This window comes from Trachemys scripta, unplaced genomic scaffold (assembly GCF_013100865.1).
Source record: "Trachemys scripta elegans isolate TJP31775 unplaced genomic scaffold, CAS_Tse_1.0 scaffold_26, whole genome shotgun sequence".
Classification (NCBI taxonomy): Eukaryota; Metazoa; Chordata; order Testudines; family Emydidae; genus Trachemys; species Trachemys scripta.
In genome coordinates, this window is record NW_023260511.1 from 1879009 (window position 1) to 1891314 (window position 12306).

General features: G+C 43.6%; 1 long non-coding RNA gene across 1 annotated transcript; it reads right to left on the minus strand.

Annotated features, from left to right (window-relative positions):
* Positions 1-208: 208 nt before the first annotated feature.
* Positions 209-11795, minus strand: LOC117870369. The gene is made up of 5 exons (XR_004643974.1): positions 11769-11795; positions 10991-11011; positions 9850-9869; positions 8808-8828; positions 209-359 (listed from the first exon to the last, which is right to left on the minus strand). It is a non-coding gene; the product is annotated as an uncharacterized LOC117870369 (long non-coding RNA).
* Positions 11796-12306: the final 511 nt, after the last annotated feature.

The following is a 12306-nucleotide window of genomic DNA, read 5'->3' on the forward strand; positions in this document are numbered from 1 at the left end:
GTGACACTCCAGCTGTGGCTACTGAAGTGTTTTGGACCCCATGGCTGTCAAGGAGACAGTGGGTCTGTCCCACCCCTCAGGCTGAGACAAACAGGGATCAGGACACATCTCCCGTGCTGCCTGGTATGTGTGAGCAGTGTGGGGAGCTGCAATGTGTCTGCCTGGAGCACCTTTATTCCCTGCTATGGATGGGGAAGAACATGGACTGTCAGGATCCCCTTCTCCATCAGAAGCATCCAGGGAGATGGAGGAGAGACAGGAAAAATGGCCCCTCTCTCCAAATATCCAAGCAATGGGAGTGGGGACACCAGCAAGGGTGTACATAGGTCTTCACTCACCGAATTCCTTCTTCATTTCATCTGGAAAAAAAACAAAAACAATTATTTCAGCCTTTTAAATTCTTGTTCAGTGTTTTCCTTGGTACCATGCATCAAAGATTACCCAGTAAATGAATTAAATTCTGCAAAATCCATGATGACTTAAATTTAAAAAGAGCTAAAGAAATTGATAGCCAGACAGCTGGAAGAATTTACTGTAATGATGGTTTATGGTTTGGATGATTAATCTTACAGATATTTATGTGGAATGGAGAAAAGTGTGGAGTTCAAGGGGCTTTGAGATCCAGGTAAGGAACTGCAGCTCTGCAGAGCTATCTGAGCCCTTCTTCCACATAGAAGGAGAGGAATCTTGGATGCTCTGCAGAGGATATGGGTGCCCTATTTTTTGAGTGTGGGGGGGTGGGGACTGTCCTCTCCCTATCTCTGTGCTGAAGATAGTGTCTGTTGAATCACCGGTACCAAGAATGTTGATTGCATCCACATTGGACTTAATTGAAGAAGTTGAAGGGCCTGGAATAGCAGATGGTATTGATAGTCCCGCTGACTCCTGAGGTAGTGGTGAGGTTGGCATGGACAAACAAAGCAAGTCCATTCCTGCCATGTGGACCTGAAGGGTTGAAGGCACCAAAAAAGGCAGTGCCACACCTGTGTCTGTAGGTACTGGATTCAACAGCCGTTCCCCAGATGGATCCAGAGTCAACAGTATGATACCATAAAACTTACACCCCAGTACCAGGGTGACAGACCAACTGCCCGATACAACCCTGGGTACCTGGTTACCACCTTGGGTACCATGCAGTCATCTCAAGGCTGTCTTTGAGGATGGAGATGATGAATCCCCCCTTTCCCCAATCTGTCTTGAGAGTCCTCTTTCCAGGTGGTTCCTGAGACATAGAACGACCTCCCTTTTTGAGGGAGAATCAGAGTCCCAGGGTCTGTCGTCTGCCACTTCAGAGGTGGAAGGCAGCTGAGGGTGGTTAGACCCAGAGGCTGTGGAGGGTCCTGATTCCAGCACAGGCCTCATGGCTCGCTCCACCAACTGCTGCTTCAGATAAGGTCTCCTTGTGATCTGTGTTCTCTTTTTAAAAGAGCAACTCTCTGTAATGTGACTCACTCCTGGGCAGAGCAAACAGCGAGTGTGTGTGTCACAGTTGGGGATAGAGACCCCACATGACGGGCAACACTGAAGCCTGGCGTAACCCATTAGGTGACCTCTGTGGGGGGGATGGCATTTTGGGGTGGGACCTTCTGCCGCCTAGGGCGGCGGAAAAGCTGGCAGCACTCCTGCTGGAGAAAAGTGCATAGCCCTTGTTGTTGGGCACCACAAACCACTAAAAACAGATAACTATAAAAACTACGCTAAATCTAAATTAGACTGTAGGTTCTATCTCGGACAACTATTAAAAAACTATTTACAAAGTGAAAACTCAGCGACACAGCGTGATGCAGAGAAACAATGTGAGGAGAGAATGCTCATAGGGAGCTCCAGCTAAGGCCAGTGGCATTAGGAAGGAACTGATGGGGTCGGGACAGTGCTGCCCTTATATAGCCTCCTGAGAGGCCAAAAGGAGGTGTTGCGCACATGCACTGCCCTGACAGGTACTGCTAGGGGGAAAATCTCCAGTGCCAGTGCGCTTGGCACAAACACACCTGAGAGGAATACACATCTGCAACCACCCCAAACAGAACTAATAGTTAAAAAATTAAAGATTCTGTGAACAGGATTGTGTTTTATGGAGACTCTCTCTTGGGGTGAAGGGGATAAAGGTGCATAATCCTCACACATACCCAGCCCAGCCCCCGGCTTTCTTTCTTTACATACAGTTCCATGGATCTGAAGAAGGAGCTTTGAGTACCAAGAAAAGGGGCAACAGAACAGAAAACATGTTTATACCTCCTTCCATATGGGGGGAGGGGACACCCCCCCCACACACACACACACTTTGGTTCTGGAACAGCAGACCCTATAAAACACTCATAGGAGGGAGAGGGTCTGAAAATGTTTCACAAAAGAAAGCAACAAAGAGTCCTGTGGCACCTTAAAGACTAACAGATGTATCGGAGCATAAGCTTTCGTGATCCAGACTAACACGGCTACCCCTCTGATACTTGTCACAAAAGAAACTGCACCAGTTTCCATGCTATAGCATTTGAGAGGCCACCTGCCAGTGGAAAATACTCTACAGCTCTGAATCTCAGCTGCAAAACTTACCCATCTTCCTCTCATTGCAAAAGCAGAAAGATCCTGATTAGAGCCAGTCGAAGTCCACAAGCACTGAAGCTCATTCCAAGTACCTTTTGACTTCAATGGGAGCAAGATTGAGTCCAGAGTGTCAGTTTATTGAAAATACCACTCTGGAGCTCATCATCTTCAGACTGAAATATATGAACCATTGCTCTGACCTGTGCATTTCCTCAGTTAAAAAAGGAAAACCAAACCATCCATCCAAAACTAATAACCAAATAGGCAAGATATCATAGCTAGGGAGAAAGACAAAGCAACTTTGAAATGTTTACTATTAGAAATTACAATGTGTTCAGAATGCATGAAGATGAGCACAGAATAAATAACAGAGAAATCAGAGTAAGTAGAAAAATGTTCTGACCCAGCTTCATCTAATACAAATGAACAAGTGTTGGACCAGATTTCATTCACAAGGCCTCATAATGACAATTCACTTAAAATTCGTATTGATTTCAATGGAAAGTTAGAGTTATGGAAACAGACATCACACACTGAGGTACAGATATAAAAACTGGCCATATAAGAGAGAGGCTGAGAACATGATTTAGTTAGAGCTGGGCAGAAACCAGAATTTTCATTTCATGGGAAATTCCATTAGAATTAGTTTTTTTTTCTTTTGAAACGAATGAAAACAAAAATTTTTGAAATTTCCTCAATAATGTTCAGGTCTACCAAAACATTCTGTTTTGATAAAAATTGAAACATTTTGTTCTCATTTTGAAATTTTCAATATGAATAAAATGCTGGGGGAAAAAATCAAAAATTTCCATTTCAATGCAGTCAAAAAAAGGAAAGTTTTGACCTTACTGAAATGCTTTGTTTTTCTTTCCCCCCAAACATTTCTTTAAACAGACATGTAAGATGTAGACAATTGTGATGAGAGCTGTCTATGTGTAGAAGGAGATCTCTGTAATCTCCACTGCAGGTCATAGTGTCGTTGAGGTGGGAGGAAAGCCAGAGGTCAAGATCTCAGGGTAGGGTGGGATCTACCCAGTTTTCTCTCGGTGCTGTGTATAACTGCTGAGTGGTTTCAATGTTGCTTTTGAATCCTTTAGGGAATGGAGGGATTCATCAGTCTGCTTGGTGAATAGTTTGGAGCTTTGAATGGGAGATCCTCTACTGTGGCTTGCCCTTCCTTCAGGAATCCTAACAGGTGTAGCCATGAAGCCCCATCTCATGACCATTGATGTTGCTGTGGACAAAGCAGCTGTGTCAGGCACAGCCAAGGATGATTGTAGTGCCATCCATGCCAGTAGTTGACCCGCCACTATGATTGCCTGGAACTGTTCCTTTTTGTCCTCCAGAATGTATTCAATAAATTTGCTTAACTTAGAGGAGTTTGTGAGACTATACTTTGACATAAGCTGTTCATAATATGAAATTCTGAATTGTAGAGTTGCCGATGAGTACACCTTACATCCAAACAAATCTATCCTCCTCCAGTCTTTAGCACAGGTGGTCATCTTGGAGTGATATTGTCTCCCCCTTTCATTCACTGCATTGAACACCATTGAGTTTGGCGTGGGATGTGAAAGAGTCCATGTCCTTTGAGGGGACATAATGTTTTTTGTCAGTTCTCTGACATATGGGAGGTATAATGGCTGCCAGACCACTTTGGCTGGATTTAATAGGGTCTCATTGATAGGAAGTATGACCTTGGCTGATGTAGAGATCTGCAACACGTCCAGTGACTTGTGTTGTGATTCTTACATTTCCTCCAATTTGACCTGGAGAGAATCCGCTATTCATTGGAGCAGTTCTTGAAATTGTTTGAAATCATCAGGAGATGTTGGGGGTGGAGGGGGTTGGCATGACTGCCTCATCCAGTGAAGATGATGAGATGTTGGTTAGAGGTGAAGCTTCCTCCTCTAGTTTCTCCTCCTGCTCCTGTCAAGGCTGCTTCCCCACTTTGAACTTAAGGGTACAAATGTGTGGCTCTGCATGAAAACTTCTAAGCTTAACTACCATCTTAGATCTGGTCCGCTGCCACCATTCCCAAAGCTAATTCCCTTCCCTGGGAAGCCTTGAGAAACCTTTCACCAATTCCCTGGTGAATACAGATCCAAATCCTTTGGATCTTAAAACAAGGAGAAATTAACCATTCCCCCTCCTCCCTCCCACCAACTCCTGGTGAATACAGATCCAATCCCCTTGGATCTAAAACAAGGAAAAATCAATCAGGTTCTTAAAAAGAAGGCTTTTAATTAAAGAAAAAGGTAAAAATCATCTCTGTAAAATCAGTATGGAAAATAACTTTACAGGGTAATCAAACTTAAAGAGCTCAGAGGACTCCCCTCTAGCCTCAGGTTCAAAGTACAGCAAACAGAGATAAACACTCTAGTAAAAGGTACATTTACAAGTTGAGAAAACAAAGGAAAACTAATATGCCTTGCCTGGCTATTTACTTACAAGTTTGAAATATGAGAGACTTGTTCAGAAAGATGTGGAGAACCTGGATTGATGTCTGGTCCCTCTCCGTCCCAAGAGCGAACAACCCCCAAAACAAAGAGCACAAACAAAAGCCCCCCCCCCCAGATTTGAAACTATCTTGTCCCCTTATTGGTCCTTTGGGTCAGATGTCAGCCAGGTTACCCGAGCTTCTTAACCCTCTACAGGTAAAAGGATTTTGGAGTCTCTGGCCAGGAGGCATTTTATAGTACTGTACACAGGAGAGCTGTTACCGTTCCCTTTATAGTTATGACAGCTCCTTGAATGGTTCTCCTTCAGGAAGTCTGTATGCAGAGGAAGATGGGATGTGTCTAGATCTCTCCCTCTGACTATCCAGACTGCCAGTCTCCCCGTCTCATGCCTTTGTTGGCGCCTATCTAGTGCCGCATGACCAGATGCCTCACAGTTCCTTCTCTACCACTTGGTCCATAGATTGAACTCTGAAGTAGAGAGGAGGAGGATGGGTAGTGGAGCACCCACAGGGACACCATTAAAAGCGCCTCAGTTACTGCACAGAGTGAGCAACCTTCTCTTCTTCTTTCAGAGTGTCCCTGTGGGTTCTCCAGGTGACTGTCAAACAGTGTCCCTCTGTGGACCAAAGGGGATTCAGAGTTGCGTGGGAAATTGATGATAATACAGTAAATCCTACCAATGCGTCCAATCTTGAGTTCTGATCTATCACATGGTGTTTTGTAAATGTGTGTGCAGATGGCCATGTGGCTGCTTTACATATGTCCTTGATTGGTACCTTGTTGAGAAAAGCTACTGAGGTGGATAATAACCTGGTGGAGTGGTATTGGATCCCCAGTTGAGGTTGTATATCCTCCTGTTGGTAGCAAAAATGGATGCATTGAGAAATCCATTTACACAGTATCTGCTTGGAAACTGAGGAACTTTTAGATCGTTCCAAAGTTGTAATATAAAGTCTTGGTGACTATCTGAAGATCTTGGTTCTCTCAAGGAAGAACGCTAATGCTCATCTGATGTCCAGAGTGTTTAGTCTTGTTTGCTTGCATGAGGTTTAGGGAAGAACAAGGGAAGATGGATTGGTTGGTTCACGAGGAAAGAGGAGGGTATTTTGGGTTAAAATTTAGCTTGAGGTCAAATATTTATTCCTTATTTACTTACCTATACAGTGTGATCAAGGGAGACCATCGCCACCTCTTGCAGGCTGTTGGCATTTTGCTAGCTAATACTTCTTTAGCTATGGCATGTATGCAAATGCAAGTATGGATGATTGATGTAGTAAAATATATGATTTGTGATGGTATGAATGGGGTGCTCCCAGTAGAAATCAGAAGCATCATTTGGAAAAATTCCACCCAAACTGAAAGAGAGTTACAAGCCTGGTGGAAAATGGAAAATTTCACCTATAATCAAGAGTTAGAGAAAATCACGGTCTCTGTTTTGCTAATATCCCAAGCAGAAATAAAATGGATTTCTCCCATTGTGGCTTTAGGCCTCAATATTAATCAGACTGTAATGGAACCTATCGATCACAGAGTGTGGGTGGTAAAAGATGATCAAAATTAGAAAACAGTAGACTTAGAAGTCTGTTTAAAAGAACCTGGAATTGAATATGAATGTAACAAAAATGCCCTCCAACCTCAGAATGTATGTTCGGAAATAGCTGAAGGAAAATGCCATTATGTTATTAACCCATTTGTAAGTAATAATTCTGTGTTTGTGTATTTAGAAAATTATTGTGTATCTCTTAGAAATTGGTGTCCTATGCTTCTTGTTAATTTTGTGCATAAAGTAAATAATAATCCTTATAAGAATAAATGTTTTCGTCATATTGTAGCAATTAGGGGATGTGATTTTGAATTTCATGTACCTGAATTTAAGTATAGCCAGTTAAAAGTGTTTTATATTTTGTATTCTATTGTAAAACCTGTGCCCCTTGGAATGTATTTAACTGCTTTACAAACATTACTTGTACACCCTGATTTACAGAACCAGTTACATACTGCAAAACAGGAAGGGTGCAGGTTACCGTGCATCATAATGCCAATGAAATTAAATGGGTACTTGCAAGAATTGGCCAAGTCCTGTCACACCACTGGTGGGAAGTGTTATTGGGATGGTCCCCCACTGGTACAGGTGTCCTGAATTTGGCCCTACACCCTATAATAGCAATCTTGGGGTGCCAATTAGTAGTGGTTCTTGTTACCAGCCTAATGACATGCTTGACCTGCCGCAAAATCCAGTGATTGCAAGTCCCCCGACAGATGTGTCAGTGGTTACTGCCACGGACACTCGTACCCCCAGGAAGGGAACATATTGAACTTGTCACCCCTCCCTCAACTGAGAGGGTAGGCTAAAGTGACCGCTTGTTAGTTGCTATGCTGGTGTGCTGAGTATGGGATGCCAACAAGAAAATCATTTGCTCAGTCTCGGCTGAGAGCCTTGAGCTTTCATTGGATCTCAACTCAGGTGCATCCAGGTAAAGTGTAACAGCGACCATGTAAAGGACCCCTTGTATGAAGGACGCCCTTTTAGGAGGGGACTGTTCGGGGGAGATTTTGGCAAACCAGTAAAGTGCCTAAACTACTATTGAGTGTTGCTAACAGTAGTCAAGTTAGCAGGCCATACTGAACCATTCTTGCTTATTGCTAACAGAATACCTAAGTCAGCAGGTCATAAATTGGTCATGCAGCGGCCTCAGTGTAACCAGACAGGAGGGGCGTGGGTTTCAGGTGCCACAGACAGGGCAGCTTGACCCGCGACCTTCCTGCTAAGAGTGTTAAAATTGCTGATGCGTGTATTTTAGAAAAACAAGAAGTCTATTTATATGTGCCCCCAGGAATGTTTGTCAGGGCCCAAAGGCATGGACACGCTGAAAAAAAAAATCTCTGGTTAATTGGCAATCCTAAGGTGTCTGACCTTTTAACCCTGCTTGCTTAGCAAGTTTTCTTTAAGGGATATGTCACTGTATTACTAATATATAAATAAGGGGGAAAAGTTTGAGGTAATTGGACTTCTCGGGAGTGGCTCTTCAGGGACGCTCCCTCTGGACGCATCTTCGGCTCCCCACCGGCAGACGGAAGCCTGACCAGCTGAAGCCTGTCAGGGGAGGCCAGGACACTCATCTGGCAGAAAGCACAAGACCCCTGAGCATGAGGCCTGGCTTCCGGCAGACTTTTTAGCTTTGTCGTGATTCCAGGACTCTCTTCACTCTGCTGTGTGAGGGGAGAACACTCCCTATAAATGGAGGATACAATGAAAGGCCCGTGAAGTTCCCAGCAGAGGTTTCCCATCCAAGAGGATGTTCTGGCCCTTCATTATCAAGTGTTCCCCCTTGGGACAGGGTATTAAACCGCACAGAGTGGTTTAAGACTTACTGAGGGTAGCTTGGCGCACTCTAGAACTAGCTGCTAATCATTTCCCTGATAAAATCTCACTCTCTGTGTGATCATCTCAGAAGTCAAAGCAAACTCACCCTTGCCATCTAGCCATTGCTTTGCAAAAGGAGACACCCCCCCCCCACATGTCACCTATTTGTCTTTGCTTGTGCTGAAAATTGGGTTAATAAACATTACTTTCCTCTCAATTGCCCCAGTCTCACACCTCAGCCCTGACCTACCAGAGAGACAACCTCCCAGTGAAAATTTCCCAGACTCACTTCAGTCCAGATTACAAAACTCACTCATTTCCCACTCATTGCAAAAGATGTTGACCCTCAGCAGTTAATGAAATCCTGCCCCTCACACTTCCCTGGATGGGAAATGACTGACTGTTCCCCCTCCAAAATGGAGAAGTCAAAGACAACTTACCCTTTTCTTCCTTGAGTTTGGCTGCAATGAAAAATGAACTGGACACATTTCAATATATTCGCTTTATTGTTATCAAATTAAGGGCCCAATCTTGCTCCCAGGATACCAAACAGAAGTCTTCCCACTGAAATCATTGAATGAATGGTCAAGTCTTGGATTCAGTAATGCTACTTTTTTGGTTTCATTTTGTTTTTTTGAAACACCTACGCTACCCCCACATGACTGGGTAACGGAATGAAACCTTAACAATGTCTCCTTGGAATTGTTCTGTGAAAGAGGACTAGGGTCAAGCTCAGAAAAAATACAGGAAAAGTCATTTTGAAAGTAAAAATCAGAATGTTCCATTTTAATACAGAGGAAATAGAGATTTGACGCTACTGAAATGGTTTTGTTTCTTTTCTTTCCATCCCCCCCCTTTTTTTCAAAATAGACACAGTCTCATGCAAAGTTTCTGCCAACATCTTGGTCTAGTAGTGAATACACTGGACCAGAATAGCTAGGTTCTATTTCTTGCTCTAGCAAACATTCCTGTGTGGCCATCACCACTTCCCTTGCAGGGGGATTGTCAAAGAACCTCCTCTGGGTCCTCTCCAGAGGACGTGATCTCCTAGTTTTATGGAAGTTGATTGGGGAAGACTATTCTCCCTCCATCCCTGAGGCATGTGGTGGAGTGTCTGCATGGCCTCAGCTACTACAAGCCTGGGCATAGCACTAGTGACTCTCTCCTGCAGCACTCCCCATCCAGAGTTTTTTATTCAGTGGATATGTTCAGTTCCTGGACATGTGGATGTTTTTTCTCTCATGCCCAACTGCCCTTGAACCTCTCCCCCTCTGATTTTCTTTGCAAAGTGCTGGTGAGGTCTCAGCTCCATGACATATCACAATTCCAGAGTCACCTACACAGACCCTCCCCTTCCCAGATCCATGGGCTGTGCAATGAGAGCATCCCTTCTGCAGCTGGGGCCCCTTGGAAACCATGCAGGGGGCCACAGGGTTTGATCATCTTTGGACTATAACTATACGGTAATCTAGGCACACTCACCTGTACTCCCTGGAGTTCCTCTGCAAAAGAAAAATGGGAGGAGAAGATAACAGTTCAGTGTCTGTCCATTGAGTTATAAATTGAAGAGGGTGAATGAGATCCTTTCTTTCTTGAGTAGCATGAATATTGATGATTACTGAGGGGCACAGAGCCTTCACTAGCTATTCAATCTGTTGGCTAGTCCCGTGCTCATCTCCCTAGATAGTAGAAAGACAGGATTCTATTCTTTCTTTAAAAAAAATAACTCATCAGTAAAAGTGGTGAATGACACTCAATGCTCCTCTGTTGGCCTCTTTTGCTGCCCCCACATGATTGTATAATTGAATGGAACCTTAACAATGTCTCCTTGGGTTTGTTCTGTGAAAGAGGCACAGGGACTGCATATGTTCCATGAAGCAGTAACATTTTCCTCATCCATCTGACTAACTAATACACAGTGTGTGCAAACTTCCTGATTTGGTTAGGCCAGGCTTCTGAACAAGAAATGTTGCAATGACATCAAAATAGTTATTTTTCAAACTAGGGAAAATGTACTTTATTTTCCTGCTAAATCTTTCATTACATTATGAGATATGTCACACTAATTATGCAGGTTTGGGAAGCTATTGGGAAAAGCAGAATCTAAGAGCTGGGTTTTGCATGGATCCTCAGAGGTGGGGCCATTCTGATTTTGTGCAGGTTTGAGTTCTGTAGTCCAAGTCCAGCTCCCATACAGGTTCCTATTCCGTCTCACAAGTGGAATGTAGGTGTCAGAGGGGGTTGTGGTCACAAGGAGGGAAGCAACTCCCAGTTAACAGGGCACATCCTATGGGAAGCTTTGAATGTTAGAGCAGAGACATACGATTGGACTCCATGTTCAATGGGAAGCAAGTCTTTATTATGTTCCTACTTTGATTTTAGGGAGGTATAAGCCTTTGAGTCCAAGGCTACAGATTGAATAAACGATGTATTTGCCACATCAGTTTCAATAGGTTTACATAAGAAAACAAAGGTACCTCACAGAACTGACAGTTTACAGCCTGCTGATGTATAATGGATAATTTTGGGAGCGGTACTGAGGTTTACAAATACAGGATATATACATCATACTTCCGGGAAATAAAAACAGGGTGATACTGCTTAGAAATCCATGCAAACTCACCAATTTCTCTCTGCAGTTGCTCTGCAAAAGAATAAACTTTATCAGTCACCACTTGCAGTTTTTCTCTTTAGAATGTGAAAATGGACTTTACAATTGGGTACCTGACTTACTAACATCATGAACACCATGATTTAGCTGTATTTATTATGGTTCATATTCAGTGAGCCAAATATTTTAGTCTAATATTTATCTAACTGTGTATTTGACCATATCCTGCTTTCTCTGCTGCTCTCATTCCTACTTCACAGATTACCTCCCACTTCTTACACTCCCTCTAATCCATGCATGTGTGCAATGTAACACTTCAAAATCTTCTGCCAAAAACCTGACAGCACAGGCTACATTTCTGAATCCCTGAGGATTAACTGAGTTGACTGAGCAAAACACAATTAAAGTTTCACATTTCCCTGCAGTGGCAGCTTTTTGCAACTTGCACAAGAATGAGCCAGCCACACTTTCAGATGAGCTACATCCATACCTGAAGCTTTGGACATAGCTGAAGTAGCATGGGCAGCAGCAAGGGTGGCATGGAATAGACACTGTGAATATGTACCCAGAGGGTCCATGTGGGTTTGTACTTGTGGAGACTAGGCTATGCAGCCGCACCCACTGCCTGTGCTACTCCACCTACAGAACTTTTTTGAGCATCCCAGCTAGATAAGAGCTAGCATGAGTATGTCTACATGACCTGGGAATCACCCAACTATCTCCAAGAGCAGACACAGCCACTGTGACAGAGATTTGATCATAGTTAATGGAAGAGGACAGGAAATCTTACCTGCTTCAGGAAACTCTTCTTGCCTTTCTAAATGATGACAAGAAAGAAATAACAATTTTCATTCATTAAATGTGTAGTTCTTTTTTGTCCTTAAGACACACAAAGACACACACAAATAGTGGACTAAGATCCTGCTCCCCAAGAAGTTAATGACAAACTTCTGTTAATGCCAATGAAAGCAGGATTGAATCCACAGTCCCTTTTTATTTCTGATGTACTCTAGGGCTCTACAGTCGGGCCAGACTGGTCCCCATTTCCTCTAAGAGTTCAGACACTGCTCCCCTTGGCCACAGGATGCAGCAGAAACACCCAATTGAGAGGTTGCTGGAGTTCCGAGATGCTGTTTTTCCCCCATGGTAGGGGATGATCTGACACATCATTTTGCCAAAAATTCACATGGGAAAGAGGAGGGTGTTAATAAAACCTGACAGAATTACAGCCTAGGGGATGGGGGTGGGATACAGAAATATTCAAGGCCAGGTTTTCTGTAGAATTCAGCATAAGATTTTTAGGTGCTCAGCACCAACATCTGAGGCCC